Genomic DNA, 21,029 nt, shown 5'->3' with positions numbered 1-21,029 from the left:
GCCGGGCGGTCTAAGGCATTTACTGTCTTCACTCGCTAGGAAGCCGGGATCGTGGGTTCGAATCCTACACAAGTCATGGATGTTTGGTGTGTGTATGCGTTTATTCTGTACTTGTGTTGTCCGGTGTTTAGGTAGCCTTGCGACGGGCTGATCACCCCTCCAAGGAGTGCTGCCGTCTATAAAAATGATTAATGAAACTGAGAAATCAGCCCTGTGCTCCAAAGTGAGAGCAAGAGCAAAAAAAGGCATTTTAAAAGAAAAAAATTTAACAATTCCTTCCTTAGAATAATGTGTCATTCAATAACCAAAATAAGTATTTTGCTCCAGAACAAATAGATTAGTTCATTACGTAAAATAGTGAAACGTACTAATGAATAACATATTAAAATAATGCAGAGACTGGCTAGTCTGCTCACATTGTTCCCAAATCGTGATAACTTGAAGATAATACGTACATCTGTGAATACCATCCCTGAATACACGGGCCCTTCGATACTACATAACATAACTTCACTGACCATCAAAAAAAGAGCAGACATCTCGAAATATATTCAGTTAATATTAAGTGAATTAGACGTTACAGATAAAATGCGGTTGTTTCCGACAACTACAGCACACTCTTGTGATAAATGTTAGTTCTGAAAGGATGAATTGAGGACGAACATTTTGATAACTTCAACTATTAGAGTAACACAAACTGCACAAAGAAATGTATGCAGTAGCCAATGAAGGGTCAAATTATGAGAACGGTTCATGCAAACACATTCATACATCACGAAATTTTAATGTTTCAATGTTCGCAGATATGAGCATTGTCACTAGAAGCAGGCCTGTTTTCCACTTCGTCCTGGGACTTGTCAAAATTCTTGAGTTGCTTACCTCGTAAATTATATTTGAAATATATATACTAATCGGGCTCGAGTAATTCGTACAATTATATATATAAATGTACAAGTGAAATATACACATCGATCTTCCACGTAGTAGAGTAGGTGTTGATACAGGGTTCATCCAGTGTTTCGGCGAGAAATATCAAATTATAAAATTTCCGCACAAGTACACATGCCGTCATTTAAATTGCGATCAACATTTACATCCACCTGGTCGACAGTTACAATTATTGTTTCGGACACCAGAATAGATGGAACTAGTAGAAGAATGAAATCTGAGAAACAGTAGACTTCTTTCCAAGCATGAAACTGAACGAAGCGTAGGATGACACGATCAGAGCGTGAAGTTCTTCCTGATGCAGACCGATCTGCTGGCACAGAAACATTTTACAAAAACAGGCAAAGCACTCAAATATAGTGACTGTTAGCTTCATATCAACATATATTCTCCCAATATCCATTATCAGTTGCAAATACGTGTGTTATTTACATATAAACATCACCAGAACCACAGCGCGAACCGTGACAGCAGTATATATTTAAACACAAGTTAAACATGAGAGGAGAGATAGATGTATAGCATCTACAAAACGCTTCTGAATGTCAGTTTGATTTTAAAAGTACAGTTGTCCTATTTCATCTTGAGAACTCTTGAGAACCTATTCATTAGAACGCAGTCACTGCAGGCTTCAAGTCACTGTCGCTGTACCGTGCCACTGCGGATGGCACCGAGGAACCACGGGCTTGGTCGTTACCCCGTGAATTCTTCCAGTGCCATTCCCAGTAGTCGGAACTTCCAAGTCTTCTGGTAAGCTCGTCCGATGAGTTGAGGTGCTAAGAAGCAACTGAAGTGCTCGCGGTCGAGAATGGGGCTGTTGATCCCCGAGAGGACGAGGAAGGGGGACAAGACGAAGAGTGAAACCGGGGATGTGCTTGGCTGCGCATGAATGCGAAAAGCAAGGTGGAAAGACAAGAAACTGAAGACAAGATAAAACACAATTTGAGTTTTAGATACAGGAGAAATGCAGAAGAATTTTGTTCTAGCAGATGAAATAAATAATAGTTCTGCAGATAGTTTCAGCATCCAAATTCTGTTCAAAATTCAAAACTACACACATGGAAAGAGAGCAGTTACACGTCTAAACCCAAACATATACAAATCACAAACGAGTTTTTTTTTTTCAGTTTATAAAAATCTCTGTTGTATGCTAGAATTTATGGTTGATATTTTCAATCAAGCATGTCTTCCTGGACGTGCGTGAGAAACTGACTTACATTGCCCTTATTGTGTATTATTCTGATTTGTGTAATTTCTTCAGAACGGCAATACATTGACATTGCATTGTATTTCCTTGATATTAATATAACAGGTCTGCCTTTGCAACGAATGAAGTTAAATCAAGACAGTGTGACTGGAATTCCTTACAACGCCATATACTGAGGCAGTAATTCTTGGAACCAGAGTAGAACTTCCATTGATGTGCAGTTATAATACAAAAGGATTCCAGAGCACAAATGCATTTATAGGATACAAGAATACTGTCGAGGACTTGTCGAGCCAGAATCTTGGAGCCACCCAGCCTTCAATCCAGTGGATACTAGGTACTCTTCACCCGGAAGTAAATCGGGAAAGGTGTGAAGATGGCAACTCGCATACATCTCATGCTGAGGTCAAGAATGGTGGAGCTATACTTCCACGCCTTCATATGTCTTCATGTCACAGCGTTTAACTAATTAAGTACAGGGACAATTTTACCTTTACCTGCCAAGACAATTTGGAGACAATTCTCAGCAATTATAGAATAGAGATAGAGTTCAATCTTCATTGTTTGAATTACAGATCAAAACTTAACAACATATTTCAAAATTCTGAGCATGTATCTGTAGCCTACTCTCTATGTTGGATCATACAACTTTCGTACCGTGACATTGCTGTTGTCGTGATGCTGCAGCAAGCATTTCATCAAGAGTATGAACATACCAAAATAATTTTCATCAGATCTATATGCATCGATTGCCGATTACGGTAGCCGAGCGGGCTAAAGGCATGAACTGTCTTCGCTAGCTCGGAAGCTGGGATCGTGAGTTAGAATCACACACTAGGTATGGATGTTTGGTGTGCGTATGCGTTTATTCTGTATTTGTATAGCCTTGGGGGGGGGGCTGATCACCCGTCCAAGGAGTCCTACCGTCTGTAAAAAATGATCATGGAACTGAGAATCAGTCCTGTGCTCCAAAGTGGGAGCGAGAGGGGAAAAATACATCCATTGTACTTCTTTTGGCTTATATTTGACTTCATCCATCGTCTAGTATGTAAAAGACAAAAGACCACGACGTTTCGGAGACTGGATCTGTCTCCGTCTTCAGGTGGGTAGGGTAGGATAAACCTACTCAGTTGGTCCAGTGATTGAGACTAGCTCTTTCTAACGGGCCCAACTGAGTAGGTTTATCCTTCCCTACCCACCTGAAGACGGAGACAAATCCAGTCTCCAAAACGTCGTGGTCTTTTGTCTTTTACATACTAGACGATGGATGAAGTCCAAAATAAGCCAAAAGAAGTACAGTATACACCATCGTCAGAATCTTTTCAAGTCAATACATCCATTGTTCATGCGGATAAATTGAAACAAGAAGACGTAATTTATGTTAAAATACAAAGCCCTCAATCTGCCTGTTCATGAAATGATAGCGATTATCTGCCACAACAGAAACAATGAATGAATTACTGGCAAGTCATAAATTTTACTTATAAAACTGAAGACAAAAATGAAAATTCATAATATGATGTAATGAGGAAAGCCGCGATTAACCCGCTACAGAGGACGTTCCTCTTCACTAAAGAAGGAAAACTGTTAACTTTAATTCCCTGTGAATCTATTGACATGTGTTTCATTTTTAGGTTACCTCTCGATTCACACTGCGCAATGAAATAACTGTTCAAAATTGGCGCAGGAATTGCACAGACCAAAGACTGCGAACATTTTAATTCCGTTTCATTATACTCACTGCTACTTTCCGCCCATGTTATTTCATGTTTTTCTTACATTTCGTGTCGTCTGAAGGTTATATTATGGCGAATTCTCCGGATACAATTGCATTGTGAAAGAATGGATCAGAACTGGCGTTAAAACAGGAAACTACACCTCTTCTGTATTTAACAAGAGAATATAAATGTTAAATGAAAGGGAAGGCACGAGAACATGAAAGAACTAAAATAAACGAAGAGAATGGCGTTACAAAATGAAAAATATGAAGGAGAAGAAGAAGATGTTGATGTGGCGGCGGTGGTAGTTGAACTGGAAAGAGAATGGCGAAGAAAAGAAGGCTGAGGAATAAGGTGTGGATGGAACTTGTATAAAGGAAATATACATAAAACACTCGAAAGAATTAAAAAATAACTCAAATTGCAGGAGGCGTGGAGTCACACACGGGCGCCGTTCCGTATAGCAGCAATATTATCACGGATCGGCGGCAGCTAGAGAACTGTTTGGGGGAAAATTGCTGTATCCAGCGCTGCTCTTCCGACAAGCTGATGTCAATGGCCGTAAGAAGCAGAGGACATGATCTACTGTTGCTCCTCTGCACGTGCTGCGACGCCATATTCGTCGTGGTTTCTCTCTGTCACTCCTCTATGTTGCTAGTCCGTAATGCAACCGCTCTTCCCGTCTTCTCGTGATATTGCAGTGAAGAAACGAAATTATCACTTTCTGTTTTAAGTTTAACCCCTTGATAGCTGCATGTGACATACTTTGTTAAGAGCATTGCCCATTGTGCGACGGCTTTATTTGGTGTCTGAGATCTGTAAACGAAATTGTCTTGCTGTCTCATATTAGTTAACGCTAACTGTTAGCACTTCAAAAATAAAAATTACAGGCTAATGTAAAAAGCTAACAGAAGACGATTTATTAAAAAATAAATTGAATGGAAACTGTAATTTAGAAAATAAATGAAGTTTTAGGACAAATAACAAGATCGAAAATTTAAAACGCGCGCGTATTCGATATATTATCACGCCACTAGGTGCGCTGCAGTCGCAGTGGCACATTTGATAGTACATATGCAGAAAGCTAGCTGCAATCTGTGGTTTTATGAAAATAAATCAGCTACGGGGCTTCAGAGATTGTTTCGAAGTCAGTTTGGAGCCGACCTTAAAGTCGTTTAATTTATGCTTGACACAGAATCGGATTTTCTGAAGAGCAAATGTGTGTAACTTCAGATCATTCATCAAGAGAGACGAAGAAAAGCAACAAAACTCTCCATAATTCCGTACCAAGCAGATTGGTGTAGCGGTTTGCTCTAGACTGAATTCGGAAGATACAAGCTCGAATTTCAGCTGTTTTCAGCTGTTTTTCCAAGCTACTGCCAGGACAGTATCTTGGAATAGACTACGACCAGTTCTCTTCAAACTGTTTACTAGTTACCACTGATGATCATCGGCCCGTGCTTTTACGACCGCATGCAGTTGATACCCTGTAGCAAAACAATCGGCATTATCTGTCAATGAAGTGTTTTCCTAAATAACCATTCATCTCAATGAAAGAAACGCATTAGCGGAAACAAGAGAGGACTAGCCATGTTCGCTTTTCAATGGTATCTTCATATCTGTGCGTCTGTAACAGGTGTACCGAACTCTGCAAGCAATTCAGGAAATATTTTTATTGGAGTGTTTTGTATACTAATGCAGTGACGTTTCTATCGTAGTTAAGTGTTTCTGATAATTGCCTACCCTCGGAGTAGAATTTATATTTTAGAAACAACTAGAATTCCAACGGGGCCAAGTCGAGAGAGAAAAAAGACCGCGGGAACATCTAAAATTATTTAGAAACAGAAAAATTTAATAAGATAAAAGAGAGTTCCAAAATCAAATTTTTCTAAATGTTCTTCATACCTGCTCGAAGGTTGAGGCCAGTTGAAACTAGCAATTTTGAACTGTATCCGTATAGAAATAGAGTAGTTGACTGCAGCTTTGCTAACTTGTACAGCACATGACCAGAATTTCTTCTGGAATATGCCTCCTTTGACAAACATTTGGTTACGTGATTATAAACAAATTCTCGTATACTGTTTCACGATTAGCCGATTGGTATGAGGTATATTAAAGTGAAATCGGCAATTACACGTAAAATCGACCGTCTGAACTACAGAAAATGCCAGATAATATTTCGAGATATGAATGAATGTATATGGGGTGGGCCTTCTCGGCCCTTGCACCGCGACCTACAGTGGTCTATTAGATATGCTAACTTCAGTAAACTTCTGATAAAACTGCTACACTTCTTTTTGCATAAATGTGCATAAGGCAGGCATGTTCCACTTCAAACACGTTGTGATCGACTTTTTAGTGTCAAACTGTCGGCGATCTACCACCCCCTCCTATCTTCGTACCTCGCCTTAAGCAAAAATATTGGTAAAAATAACATGACACATGATGTTTGTTGTAAAAGCAACATACATTGAAAGTACAGACTTACTTTGTTCGTTAAGAACAGAAAAATAGGAATGACTAATACGTATTTTCCCTTCAAAATATGAATATAATCATATTATATTACAAGTGAATTTACATGCTTTTCACGTATAATTTCCTTATAGGCCTATGAAATCGAACAAAAATCGGGACGCGATCGACTCGTTGGACATGCCTGGCTTATGGCATTATTTCCGTTACTGTGATAATGCCGTCATGATTTTAGTGTGACTATATACGGAGTTTGGATTGATAACTGGATTTACTGAACATTTACAGAACTTAACTACAAATAACTACGAAAGTCTCACTGGGTTACACACTTCAAAGATCACTGTAACTACAACACACTTAAAGTCTTTTCAGTTTGCTATGTCTTCACCAGTCTTTGCCTTGTGACGTATCCAAACAATGCCCTCTGCTTCCGTGCTCACGGTCTTACAAGCTGGTGACGGTTTGAAAACTAAATCATTGTTCCAACTGTCCTGCTTATAACATCTCGACAGAAAACGCCGTTCATTCGTCGCTATTTCCAATTCCTGCCGTGTAAACGTGTTTGTTTGCGAAACCGTTAATCAGCAAGGGCTGCCGTATTTTTGCTTATCTCGCAGTCGCTGCCCAGCAGCGGGTCTGTACGAGTATACCGCAATATTTTCATGTTCCATAAGAAAGTACCCAAAATATTGATTCCTCAACACGCAGCGTTCTGTAGTTCCAGAGGCGGTGACGTGGGCGGTGGGTTTACAAAGCATGCAATGATACTTGGCCGACACAAAGTCGGCCACTGTAAGAAATCTTACAGTTGGACTATAGAAACATTTCTCTTCCTTTCTGGCAACTTATGGATTCAATATTAACAGATGAAAAGAGGGCGGCGTTATATTTAATGTTTGCAGGGCCAGGCACGCTAAATCGATCAATAATAATAACATATTTCTTCTTTTACATTTAAGTAATGGCTTTAAAATTAACAAAAGAGGAGAGAATGGAGCAAGTCATGTTGTACAGAAGGTCAGACATTTCAGATAAAGCAGCTTCTACTGAACTTAATGAACAACGTCAAGAGAGGCCTCCAACTGCCAATACACATACATACCTACCTACCTACCTACCTACCTACTACCAGTTGGCGCTATAGCCCTGGGTAAGCCTTGGCCTCCTCTATAACCAGTCTCCACTGCTCTCTTTTCCTCAACTTCCCTACCCATAACTGACCATACAACTGCCTGAAAATTTGTCCTATAGTGTACACCTTTTGCTCCATCCTGTACATCCCTTTCCAGAACGAATGTCTCCAATTTTATAGCAATTACAAGAAAATGTAAAGATTTTAAAATTGAACTTAGAGCGCTTTCGCCCAGTTAGTTCAATACTCGGAAACTGATAAAATTATGGCGATGAGTTGCATGACTGAGGGTAATGACGGACGCACGTTGAGATCAATGCCCTCTGCACGATTCAGACTCGTAATCCCAGCATTCGCTCCGTCTAAAAACATTTTTGCTTTCCACCGACAAACTAAACCCTATCAAGTCAACATTCTGGAAATAATGGCTCGGCAGTAGGAACCCCGTTCTGTCTCAGATCACTCAGTGACCCACTGAATTAATATTTAACATAGCATATTCGGAAGATAATACAAATACCAAAGTAGGTAGGCGTGTTCGTGTTAGGATCTGAAGTGTTCACGGAGGCTAAAGTTGACAAAATCTTCTCGAGCTATTAGCAGTGTCAGCCGACTAAATATTACAGACATTTCAAGGAGCATTTCTGTCTCCATCATCAGGGTCCGATGACTGGACTGATATCTCGAGAGCCTTTGATTAAACTTGTATTTTAATAAATCTATTCTATCAGAAATATGCGACTTTCCTTCAAACGCGAAGGAAATCTATCAGCTGAAGCCACAACAGGAAGTGCGCAAAGGAATTCTACATTGGAATAACCGATGAAAAGAAGTTTCAATAGGCAGAACCAAACAGCACATTATCACAACAAAATTAACTTCAACTCTATTTATTTTATTATTATATGCGAATTTTTTCAGCGACACATATACTGGATAATGTAATTCAGTTATTACAACGTATGTATGTTAATTAATCACAATAAAGGTGAAATTTATAGTGAGTTTGTTATGTAACGACGCTCTCGAGCCGCGGGCCCTGATCCTAGCAGCCAAGCCCCCTCAAAACGAACATCAAAACATTATTGGGGAGCCAACCGCCCCAAACCGGGCGAACAAACCAAAGATGATTTGTGTGCTACAGCTGTGGAGAGCCAGGCCACTTAAAATCAATGTTATATAAATAAAACAAGAATATGGACTGGATTCAGCTGCCTCAGGATAGGGAATTGTGGTGGGTTCCTTTGAATTCATGAATGAATCATCAAGCTTCATAAAATGCGAGTAATTTCTTGACTAGCTAAAATACTCTCAGCTTCTGATACACGACTCTGCAACATGTGCTTAATTATAAGGAAAAGGAACTATCCCAGGATGGGAACAAAAGTTTCTAATAATTAAAACTTCTTGCTCCTTAATCTTATGTACTGGTACTACTGCTGCTACTGCTCTGTGGACGCTGCAGTCCATGGTGATCTTGGCCTATCTTTGAGAGTTTCTTGATCATATAGACAGTCGGTAGGACTCCTTTGGCGGGCGATCTGCGAGTTGCAAGGCCGCTACCTTCACGTGAGAATACAAACACAGAATAAACGCAAACATCCATGCCTCGGGTGAGATTCGAACTCACGACCCCTGTGTTTAAACGGACGAAGACAATTCATGCCTTACACCAGGCGGTCACTGTGATCACCTTTCTACTGCTGATGTCCAGACTTCAAGATCTCCGCCCTCGATGGCAGAACATTAATTCTTGCCAACATTCTCCCGACTTATTTTTCAAACTCATACCTCCACGATTTCACGGAACCGAAATTCTTTGGGGAAACCATGAATTACAGGTGAGCAACCACAATAACATCAAGTAAATTTTTACTTTCGACTTTGAAATTATATATCGGGCAGAATGTCAAGGGGAAGGAACAGTGACGGGAAATAATCCACCACATGTACGAGTATATCGATATTTTAAGAAGTTTTCACTCGCACGCCACGTATACGCATTCATACCTTTGACCTCAGAACAAGAACTGCTTTAATTTAGTAGTGGAAAGGCCTACTGATATTCACTGAAAAATAGCCTCTTCCGTGTTTTTATCCTTTAACCCTTTCTTTTCTTTCTTTCGTAACGGCATCCAGTTCATTCCTCTTATCGCGCCACGACATCAAATTTAGTTACATCTTTAGCTTTCAGATGGCATACTTTCGAAAACAGAGCTGCCACCTATGAAACTACGTGGAAACTATTCAAGAATGAGAATGACGTAACTTGTGACACACGGACCTAGTCTTAATCGTCTCTTATGACATACCGTGTAAATGTATTATCAGTTCGATTATGAACGAATAGATGAAAGGTTTATGATTCCTTGTGCCGAAAGTAAACACTGGGACACAGCACTATTTGCGCAAGACACAACTTTAATGACGTATAAAAGCAATCAGAGTATAGTAAGTTATACAATATATATATACATAATTTTCTCCGGCGCAACCCTTGGATACAGTGGGGCAAAGGTCTCCTATAGTAAAATACATACAGCGCTACAGAACATATTCATTTGAGTTTCTTTTGAATTCCTTTCCCATCAGTACCCTTTCTTGTATGTGTCTTCTTTCCCACCATACTTTAAACAAGTAATTAATTGAAAATTCGCTTAGTGGGGGGTTGAGTCCAACTGGGTCCACTCGGCACGGCGGCCACTGACTGGCCTATTGTAGCCTGCCCCGGGTGATTATGATGATGGAGAATTTGGTGGAATGAAGATTGGCAGGGGAAACCGAAGTGCGCGGAGAAAACCCACCCCAGCGCCACTTTGTCCACCACAAATCCCACTTGACCAGACCCGGGCTCGAAGCCGGGCCGCCGCGGTGGGAAGCCAGCGACTAACCGCTTGAGCTATGGCGCGGCCTAAGTAATTAATTAAGTCAACTGGTGTCTTGGAGGTATGTTCCTCAGCCCTACATGATCGGAATGCAGGATGTACCACTTAAGCAGGGTCTGCCCACTATACGGGTTGTAAGGTCCTTCTGGATAGAACTATGATCCGAAACTCAATACGCATCCAAATGGTCATTACTTTGTGACAGCAAGAATCTCAGATCCCCGAAAAGGGTCACTGTTTCTTTCGAATCAAGAACGTTTATATGAAATATATATCAATGTTCAAATTTCTAAATGCAAAGTCGAGCAAAGACCCTTAAAAGACACACATTTTTGTGTTCAGCATCTTATTGAAAACTAAATAAACTATTCGAGTTCTGGGCGTTAAAATCACGCGTCAGAAAATTTTATCTTCCATATCGTAAGGTGAGGAACCCGGTGAGGAATTGAAATGTTTATATATATTGACCTATTCCACGAAATAAAAGACGTGAAGTTGGCTGCGTGCTGCCTCAAAAAACGTTCAGAAGTAAGACATCTTCCAGATCGTGAAAGACAAAAATGGAACAAATCAGTTCTCTTTTCACGTTATTATTCTACAGAAAGAAAGATTTATTGAATTTGTAACAATTAAAGGATAGATAAACTGTATCTATACTCTATTTATCTCCAAACAAGGAAAGAAAATGGAAAAATTATTCAAATGTTAACCATTACGAGTACATGAGCAATAGGCCGTTAAACCCGAAATAACGCAGTTTCCTTAAAATACGTTCATAAATAATTTATCATCCGATTCATGAGAGACAAAGAACACAAAAATTTATACATTTCAGTTACAATTGTAATATGCATTTTCATTTCATTCAAGTCACAGATACCCATAAACAGTATGCCCAGAAGAACTACTTTATAAGCAGAAACCTTAAAGAGAGGATTGTTATAAAGTATCCAAATATACATAAAGAACTTCTTGATTAAAACCGTCACTACACAACTATATCGAGGTCAGTGTCTAGTTTTGGCTATTATAAGCCATCATCAGGCAAATACATGGTTAACATACATACACCACTGAACTGCAGTACTAGTAAAATTGGATACAATAATATTAATTATATAAAATACTTGACGTAAAAATACAATAAATTAGATTATATAAAACAAAGGTTATAGTATAAAACAAGAATAATATTCTTCGATTGATGCTTTACATCATTGAGTCAGTCGTTGGTTTTTGTAATTTTGTTGCGTTCCCACGGACAAATTGGAGTATTCTATATTTTGTGTGTATATAAAAACTGTTATTGGAGGCTCGTGATGTAGATGTAGTAATATTAATGTTAATCTGAAAATGATAAGAAAGTAATAGTATTAAATTTTGTTATAATCAACAACTGATTTTGGTATTGAAGATATAGTGTATTATTACTTACTATTTAGTGGGTGCCTCATCTTTCAAAGTATTGTAAAAAAATACATAAAGAACTCTAAGTGGTTTTAGTCCGCAAGGAAATTATACCGACCGAGCGACGGCCGCTTGTCGGCGAAGTTAGTGTCAACTTTAGCGGATAGAGGGTGTCGCGTGGTCAGCGCAACGGATCCCCACAGCCGTTAATTTCGGTTTTCTAGACTGGAGCCGCTATTTCCTTGAAATAACTCCTCAATTATCCTCACGAGGCTCCTCATGAGGCTAAGTGGACCCCGTTCCAGACCCACTACTTCTCAGAAAATCTGGTAGTGCCGGGAATCGAACCGGAGACCTCTGGATCTGTAGACAGGAACTCTGACCACTAGACTAGAGAGGCGGTCGTATACAGAAAGATCATTTAAAATATCAGACGAATGATAAAAAACAACGAAAGTATTTCATTGAATCTGCCTCATTTATAAAAGAAATTTAATTACTGAAATTCGTACAACAGCCGTAGGGAACCTAGAAGTACATTCGCACCAGACTTGTCTTCTAAATTCAAACTCAGTTGTTCAGAAAGCAGACTTAGACCACAAACAATAGAGAGTGTAAATGATTCATACTTTCAAGACCTGCATAGTAATTATAGACTTTATGAAACAACAACGATATGTAACACAGGGGAGACTTTATTCACAGCACACATAACTAAACAATCTTATTCGATTTCAGTAATCCATTTCAGTTTGCACGCAGTACATCCCGGCAGCTTCTGGGATAATATGTAAAGTAGGGCATGACCGCTTCCATTCAAATTTCATAATTCTCAATTATCCTACCGACCGACGTAATATAACGCTTTGAGAAAGATGAGAAAGTGTAATTAAATAACCCAAACAAATATCCCTTAAGTCCATCTGTGCTATGTGTCTCGTAAGCATTCATAAGGCTAAAAGAGAAACTGATATTATTGTGATGCTCAAAGCTTTCTTCTGTGTTGTTTCGAAAATGTAATGGACACCATCAATTACCAAGGGTGAAATATGGGCATCAAATTTTAAGGGTTGGATTATCCTATGCATAAAATAGATTGATTTAACTATTCTAGATGCTAGCTGTCCCTCCCCAAACGGGAGAAATTTCTCCATGCTTCAGAGTATTCTTGAAAAAAAAAACGAGAGTTACTTAAAGTAAAAAACAGTAAGAGACGCTGAAATAAAAACTTAAAGATATCGAAGGATAAAATACGATTTGTAAGAGGTTGAAAAGTATCTTTTTGGTGTTCTACTGCTATGCGGAATATGAATGGGGCAGAAAAGGATAAGTTGGCTGATATGAAAGGAACGAAAGGAAACTGAAGTCATGGGGAATAATGCGGGGTTTAGAACAGAGGAAGTAGTCGTGGAGCGGCAATAGGAAGGGGTCTCTCATGTAAAGGGTAGCAGGTGCTAAGAATATCTTGCTGAAATGTTCCGAAACTATAAATCTCGGACTGGAAGTATTATTCAAAAGACAGTAATCAGTATTAAAATGGGAGGTTATACGAAAGTAACTTATCTTAAAACTGTCGAGACATACTTAATTTTCAGTGGAGAGTATGGACGACTAAATACTAAGAAGGCAAGAATAAGTACTTTAGAACAAGACAATATAAAATTCGTATAATTTGTGTTAGTGAAGCCTTTAGTAAGAGCCTCGGCTGGGCTGTTATCTAGCCTGAGGTACTTCATAGTCTTCCACAGCCCGCTCTTCCTTAAAACGTCTCACGACAGCCTCTTTCTACATCCTTTTCGATTCATCATTCATTATTATCATTCCATCACACTCGACACGATATGTCATCTGACGTGAAGTTACATAAAATAAGAATGAAAGAAAAAGAATGTTCTCGTGCTTAACTAACTGAGCACTACGCCGGGAATGTGTATGGGGGAATTGATGTGTAACTCTACGTTCGTTCTCTTGACGTCAGATTCACGCACCGACCGCTTTACCCCCGGGGAAAATGTCCCCGGTACCCATTGGTTAGGAGGCTGGGTGTGCCCCAGAGCCGGTCTGGACGATATGGAAAGGAGAAAAATCATTCCCCTAGCGGGACTCAAACTCGGACACCCTTGCCGTCCAGCCCGTATTCCATCCCTATACAGACTGTGTTTCCATGCATCTGCATAAAATAAGAATGTTTGCAATAATAATTTTAAACGGAGAACTGTACAAGGCGTGAGGCAGCAACTTCTCCAGCACAGTAGCGAAGCGTGTAATCTAATCATACTTTACAGGATAACGTCATACCAGAACACGGCCTGCATGTAACAGTATACTCGTACTGGCCCGCTAGAGAAATGTGCAATATGTTTCAGGGGCTGACACTTATAAAATACGTCGCACTTTCATGAAAAAGGATATTATTCCAGCAACTTCTTTCATAAGAGACATGCACCTCTTACAGCGCCTTCTGCTTTAATAAATATTCTTATCTTCACATGGTGCACCCTGCCTTCTCGACAGTGCCTCCGGCATCTCAGCTATGGTGGCAGACCGAGTACATTTAGTACGGAGGAAATTTAGCACCCAGTTCCTGATGAACATAATCACGGAAGTATAACCATTATGCTTTGAGTAATGCAAGGCCCCTAGCAAGCACAATTCTTATACTAGTTTAAATTTAAGTATCTGGTTTGTAGGGAACTTGTTTTGGTAGCGCATAACCGTTGAATTTGAGTCACATTTAAATAACATACCAAATCTTCATAAGAACGGTTCTCAAAAACGAATCCATTTCGAATGTATCTTAAGAGAAACAATGATAAGAAGCACAGCAGCGCGGTATGTAAGCCACCATTCACTGATACTGTGCCTGGCATTGCCCAAGTGACGATTCTACCTCATACACAGGACGTTTCAGGAATTGGCTCCACTCCCGTCTTCAGCCGTTTGCATTGTGGGTGATATTGAATTAAAAAGCTATCAAGATGAAATGGTTCTTCATGCCCAATGACATGAAAATACCGGTCACGATAGCCGAGCGGTCTAAGGTATGTACTGTCTTCGCTCGCTCGGAAGCTGGGATCGTGAGTTCGAATCCCATACAAGGCATGGATGTTTAGTATGTATATGTGTTGCCCTGTGTTTAGGTAAAGGCCTTGCGACGAGCTGATCACTCGTCCAATGAGTCCTAATATCTATAAAATGATTATGAAACTGAAAATCAGAGGCCAGGGCCCATGGGGGTATAGAGCCAGCAAAACAGAAAAGGCACTAAAATCTGTTAATTAGTGGGCATTATATAATCGTGTTTATTATAGAATCAGGGGACGGTCAGAGGAGTGCATAGGCGTGTGTAGTTCAGTGAGGCTGAAAATAAATGAACACTTTTCCATCGGACCTCTGAAATGAATCGGGCCAGCACAGGAAAACTGAACGCATGATACTACATTTACTGGCCACGTAGAGGTCAGCATTGTTGCTTCTTCTTCGGGAGGAACGTGGCTAGTCTAGCCTCAAAGGCGGCTGTCCTGAGATTTTTCGTTGTTTTTCTGTCTTCATACTTACATATGATTATCTAATAATAATAATAATAATAATAATAATAATAATAATAATAATAATAATATAAACAACAACAACAACAACAACAACAACAATAGTAATAAATTCTTAGTTCTTATAACGATTGCTCTATAAATACAAATATTATATAGCGTCGAATCAGATGGCAAAGTAAATAGTAATATTGAAGAGATGCTGACTTGGACGGAGCCAATTTTGATGTTTCTTGGTCCTCAGTATTCACTTGGTGAGAGTAAAAACCTATGAAAATTTTGGCCGGTAGCCGGGCCGAGATTCGAACCGAGCACCTGAAGTACCTGTACAAGTCTACAGCTTTACCGCTATACCATTCTGCTCGGTATCATACATTTGACATAGTCTATGCAGCTGTCGAAGTGTCGTTAAAAGGCTATTCTGAGTAGTCGCTTGTGTAAGAAACACTACACTGTTTGTTTAATCTTAAAATTAGACATAAAAGTTGTATTCTACGTCAAACTTTGAGTTTGTTTCCAATTGTGAGGTAGATCCGCGAGGCATGACGTGCCGTGGCTAACTGGAGACTTCCCGAGGGTGAAGCTATGTGATGCCTGAGAGAGTCGCTCATTACTTGGGGCACTGGTGTGTGGGGGAACTTCCTGCCAAGGACCGCCAGACCACAACAGTCATGCGAGCAGGTGTGCGCGTCCTTTTGTGCTATCTTGTAGCTAATCAGAAGCGATCTACAGTTTTATATGGAATCCGAATCAAGAATGAGATGCTGGGTTGATATGAGGAAGTAAAAACCGCCTACATAATGGAATTGAGGATCCACCACTGATAATCATATTAGTAGTTCTAACATTTAGAATTTACGAACTATGTCTGCAGCCTGGAGTTCAGTATTTCTCACCTGTAAATTCTGACGGAAGTCAGTTCATTTTCAGGATACTCAGAGCTTCTAAACCTGAAAGAGAAGAGAACAAGAAATATGAAATACAGACATAACACAATTGAACTACATCGTACAGTTATGCGAAAGAATATTTGAATAAAATGACATTGCTTCAAAATGCACAGATGAAATTTCATCTTGTGTGGATTTTTGTTATTAAATTTAACATGTTTCACCTTCATCAAGCAACGTTAGTATATTAGTTTTCGTAGAACTTTCGTGCAACAGGCTTTTCCTGTAATTGTAAAAAATAAAAAAATCAGTAAGTCGAAAGGTGTTATCCAGTTTCCTGATTTCTCATTAGCGATGTTGAAGCTTAGGGTTCCACTTCTAGGGGAGTGAATGAAAACATTGGTTAACTGGATAGCTAGTCAGTTTTACCGAAAGAAAAGCATACAAGTTGAGAAGAAAGCTAATAAAATAATAAAGTTGTTTGAAAAATTTGTTTTCAACCATCTGATTCAAGTACTACTAGCGCACAGCAAATATCGCAATATGAACATTTCTCCTTTACGTGACGTTAGAAGCGAAGACACTCTGTGCAACTCGAGAACGTGTAAGAGGGCACAGTTAGTTTACGATGTCATCAATTTTTTCGCCGAATATGAGGGGAAAAAGATACCGCCTCTGTGGTCTGGTGTTCAGAGTTCCTGGCTATAGTACAGAGGTGCCGGCTTCGATTTCCGGCGCTACCAGATTTTCGGAGAAGTAGTGGGTCTGGAACGGCTTCACTCAGGCTTGTGAGGATAATTGAGGAGCTATTTCAAAAAAATAGAGGCTCCGGTCTAGAAAACCGATATTAACGGCCGTGGAGAACCGTTGCGCTGTCCACGTGACACCCTCTATCCTCAAAAGTTGTCACTAACTTCGCCGACAAGCGGCGGTCGCTCGGTCGGTATAGATCGCTTGCGGACTACAGGCCGCAGAGTTTGTTTTGTTCGTTGTATATGAGATGAAAAGAAGCAATCGTAACTGATTTAGCGAATAAAACTCTGTGGGAGCTGAGTTCAGACTCCACTGCCCAATACAATTATTTACTCGCTGAAAGGAAGATAAGTCGTTAGACATGAAATGTCATCTTTTCAGTAGCAGTCCTTGCATGTATATATAAATATATGTGTAATGCTAACGAGAATAGGCGACCCCGTCATAAATTAACATAAGTGCCCTGAGAATGCCGGATGAACAATAGCCTAAGCGTTTCCAGCAATCTATCGTGTTGAAGTGATTATCTTCAACATGAACTGCCACCAAATGTAGCACTTGGCTTATTAAATAAAGTTCGGTTTTAGGATCAGTTTATGCTCCTCCTGTTTCCAGCAGCCACAAATTCATGTTCTGCAGTAAGTAGACGTCTTCTGCAGCAACATAATATTCTGCAGTAAAGGTAATGTCTCTACGTTGAGAGTACCCAGTTTCAGGGTCATATTATGTCACTAGCAGCTAGTTGCACCATTGCTGTTTCTCAAGGTCAAGTTTCATGTAACCATGACGACACTTCATTGTTACATGTCCGGTTAAGATTACACTCTCAATCGCCTGCGTATTATTATTATTGAGGGATACCTCGTGGGTTAACTGACCGACTGCGCGCCGAAAGGCCAGATTTCGACTGCCGTCAGCGGTAGAGACTCTCTCTTCACCATTACCACCAGACTATCTGAGGTCTAGCAAATCTCATATTCTCCTTTCGAAGGAGATAAAGCAGTAAGGGATTGCAGATGGACATTAGCACGAATTTAGTGCAGAGTGGAATTTTCATAATTCAGAAACGGATATCATCATAATCACCTCCATCGTCGTAATCTGTGGTCAAAATAATGGTATTTCTTATGGAATAATTATTAAAATATCTATAAACAGACTATGTGACTGACATTAAAGGCCGCGCCATAGCTCAAGCGGTTAGTCGCTGGCTTCCCACCGCGGCAGCCCGGGTTCGATCCCGGGTCTGGTCAAGTGGGATTTGTGGTGGACAAAGTGGCGCTGGGGCAGCTTTTCTCCGAGTACTTCGGTTTCCCCTGCCAATCTTCATTCTATCAATTGCTCCACAATCGCCCTCACCTATCATCTGGGGTTGGTACAATAGGCCAGAAGTGGCCGCAGTAAAACGGACTTAGTCCCACCCCACTAGCAATAAAAAAATAATGTGGCTGACATGGAACAAGTTAGAGGAGTGATAAATGTATAAATTTGAATTCGGGAGGTATGTGATTTGAATCTCGACCCGACTTCCTGCTTTGAAGTTTTTGTACTTTCCTTTAATCCCTCCTTCAAGGTCATCGTTGTACGAGTATAATTATTCATGTAGGACCATAATCACCTCCTTCAAAATATATTCCTGCTCACCGTACATGGTAAATTTACCTCCTGTATTCTGCAGTAAATCCCACTCAGGGCATGCATGTTTATTTTGTATGTGTGCGTTTTTCTGCGTTTGTGTAGAGGCAGAGGCATTGCGACGAGTTGATCACCCGCCCAAGGAGTCCTACCGAATGTGTAAGATCTAGAAAAACCGAAGTGAATGGAGAAGTTCATGGAGGTAAGCCTAGGCCCACTGGGGCTGGAGTGCCAAGGAAAAAAAATCTGTAGTTATAACAGTGACATTAAGTAACACAAGACTTAACCATTCATAAATGACAACATAGTTAGTATGGCGATTGAATTATGAATCAGCTGTGGACTTAAAGTACATTGGGAATCACCAGGAGAAATATTAAAATTAACAGGAAATAATAAGATCCATTTGACGGTAATTTAACCAGATAAACATACGGAATCAACTTCATGATTATGGACAACTCAGTCACTGAAGTGAATGAGACAACTGGATTTCGATGTTTCTGTTCATAATAACGTCCAGTCTAGTTAAGACGTCCCAACCTCCATCGGAAGACTTTCCCCGGGACCAATGCGACCGGCACATGAAGCTGGTCAATCACCTGCATGTAGTGCCGAACACAAAAATGCGAGTGGAATTTTGTCTTCGCTTCCGTTACATGCCTTCATGGCGTAATGCTTAGGCGCGGGGACAGACCTACCTTTTAACATAGACACCAGGAAAACAAAACACAGCTTGAGACCTGCAGCAAAGAATTGCTTAGAAAGAGACGTTTTAACTGCATGCGGTAGCTTGGACGTTTCTTCCGTTTTGCCTTCGTAGATTCAGTTCCACTGAAATCTTCTTCTACGAAATGTTTTGTTGTTTAAAACAATCTCTTCAAGAAGCATATATAGAAAAATTACACCAGCAGAAGACATTCCTTTTCTTCTCTTACCAAATACACTTTCATAATATAATTAAATGTGTCATTATTCGTTCTAAAGGGTTCTGACGATGGTGTATAATGTTCAGAATTACAGGTTTTTGGACTCTGTACATCGTCCGGTATTCTGGAAACTAGAAAATACAATGTTTCGGAAACTGGATCTGTTTCCGCCTTCAGGTAAGAAACTTAAAAACACAACGTTTGGGAAACTGGATCTTTTTCCATCCTGAGATGATTGAGTTGGCTCTTTCCAAGGGACCCAACAAAGTGGACTTCTCCTCACCTCACACGAGGACGGAAACAAATCCAGTTTCCAAAAGGCTGTGTTTTCTGATCTCTAGAATACCGAACGATGGACAAAGTCTGAAAACTGAGTAATTCTGTGTGTTATTATTGTTTCCTCAAGATGTCAATCATACACGTATATGGGGTAGGGAGAACTAATGCAGAAGAATGATAGAAGAAATACAGTATGGCGGAAATTGCGAATGTAGAAATCTAAGAGGAAGTAGGACAGGATTAGAAGAAGGCTGATATACCCTACATTAAGGAAAAGAAGGTTAAGGAAATATATTATTAAAATGTACAGAAACGACAAAATGGCGAAAGGAATTATTATGTAAGAAGCATTTATTAATTAATGAGAAATTAACGTCGGGGGGAAAATTGAACTGTACCAACAAAAGTTACCACAGGCACGTGGGGAAATGTTTATTTAACGTTAAATGTAAATGGGAAAATGGAGTAAGGGAGACATGTTTATTTCATTACCCTTCAAGAATGCCTTATGGTGACGTTGCGTTTTCGACTGTATGTTATATCGATGCATTGTGTCGAGTTTTGAAATTCGGTACTGCATATATACACATATATTTCTAAACCCAGCAAATTAAGTTTACCCCTTTATCTGAGGATTTAAATTAAAATATTCTGAGCTCCTTTTTTATCTAATATGATTTTCAGCGTATAGGAAGTTGCAGGGCTGTATTATTTTTTTTCCACAAGATGTTTATTGAAATATTAATATGAAAAGTATTATCTGCGTGTATTGAGACAGAGGACAGAACACTTCTAGATGTAGTATTTACTATTACGATTAAATGTAATGGAAATGGAGGAGATTAATAAACGCTCTAATATCCAAGAAAAAGTTTATTTGTATCTAAATACGTTTCATATGACACTGAACATCTTCGCGATATAAAAATTACAATGAAGGGTTTAAGTTTCTCGCAGTTGTGGTTATGAACAGTACTACCATCTATGATATAACTCCGTGTAGTCCCTTCAAAGTCAAGCAATTTTTTACCTGCTCCATGCTGGTTACTTGCTTCGACCCTGAAGATGAAGGCGACATGTTCGTTCCTCCGAAACATCGGTTAACTTTCAACGGAATACAGGTCGCTGTATCCCAGAAGAGAAACTAAATGACGTTTAGTAGAAGGTAAAGTTGTCCCTGTGCTTAATTAAGTACGCACTACGCCATAAAGACGTAAGGG

At 39.7% G+C, this 21,029-nt stretch overlaps 1 long non-coding RNA gene across 1 annotated transcript in view; it reads right to left on the bottom strand.

The window, feature by feature from the left end:
* Positions 1-1,087: 1,087 nt before the first annotated feature.
* Positions 1,088-21,029, bottom strand: part of LOC117282999 — a 128,110-nt gene continuing 108,168 nt past the window's right edge. Inside the window, exons 3-4 of the long non-coding RNA XR_004513980.1 lie at positions 16,220-16,273; positions 1,088-1,258 (exon numbers count right to left, since the gene is read on the bottom strand). This is a non-coding gene — a long non-coding RNA (uncharacterized LOC117282999). The remainder of the gene's footprint in view (positions 1,259-16,219; positions 16,274-21,029) is intronic.

Source organism: Cryptotermes secundus, unplaced genomic scaffold (genome assembly GCF_002891405.2).
Source record: "Cryptotermes secundus unplaced genomic scaffold, Csec_1.0 scaffold540, whole genome shotgun sequence".
Lineage (NCBI taxonomy): Eukaryota > Metazoa > Arthropoda > Insecta > Blattodea > Kalotermitidae > Cryptotermes > Cryptotermes secundus.
This window is presented reverse-complemented; position numbering and strand designations above follow the sequence as displayed.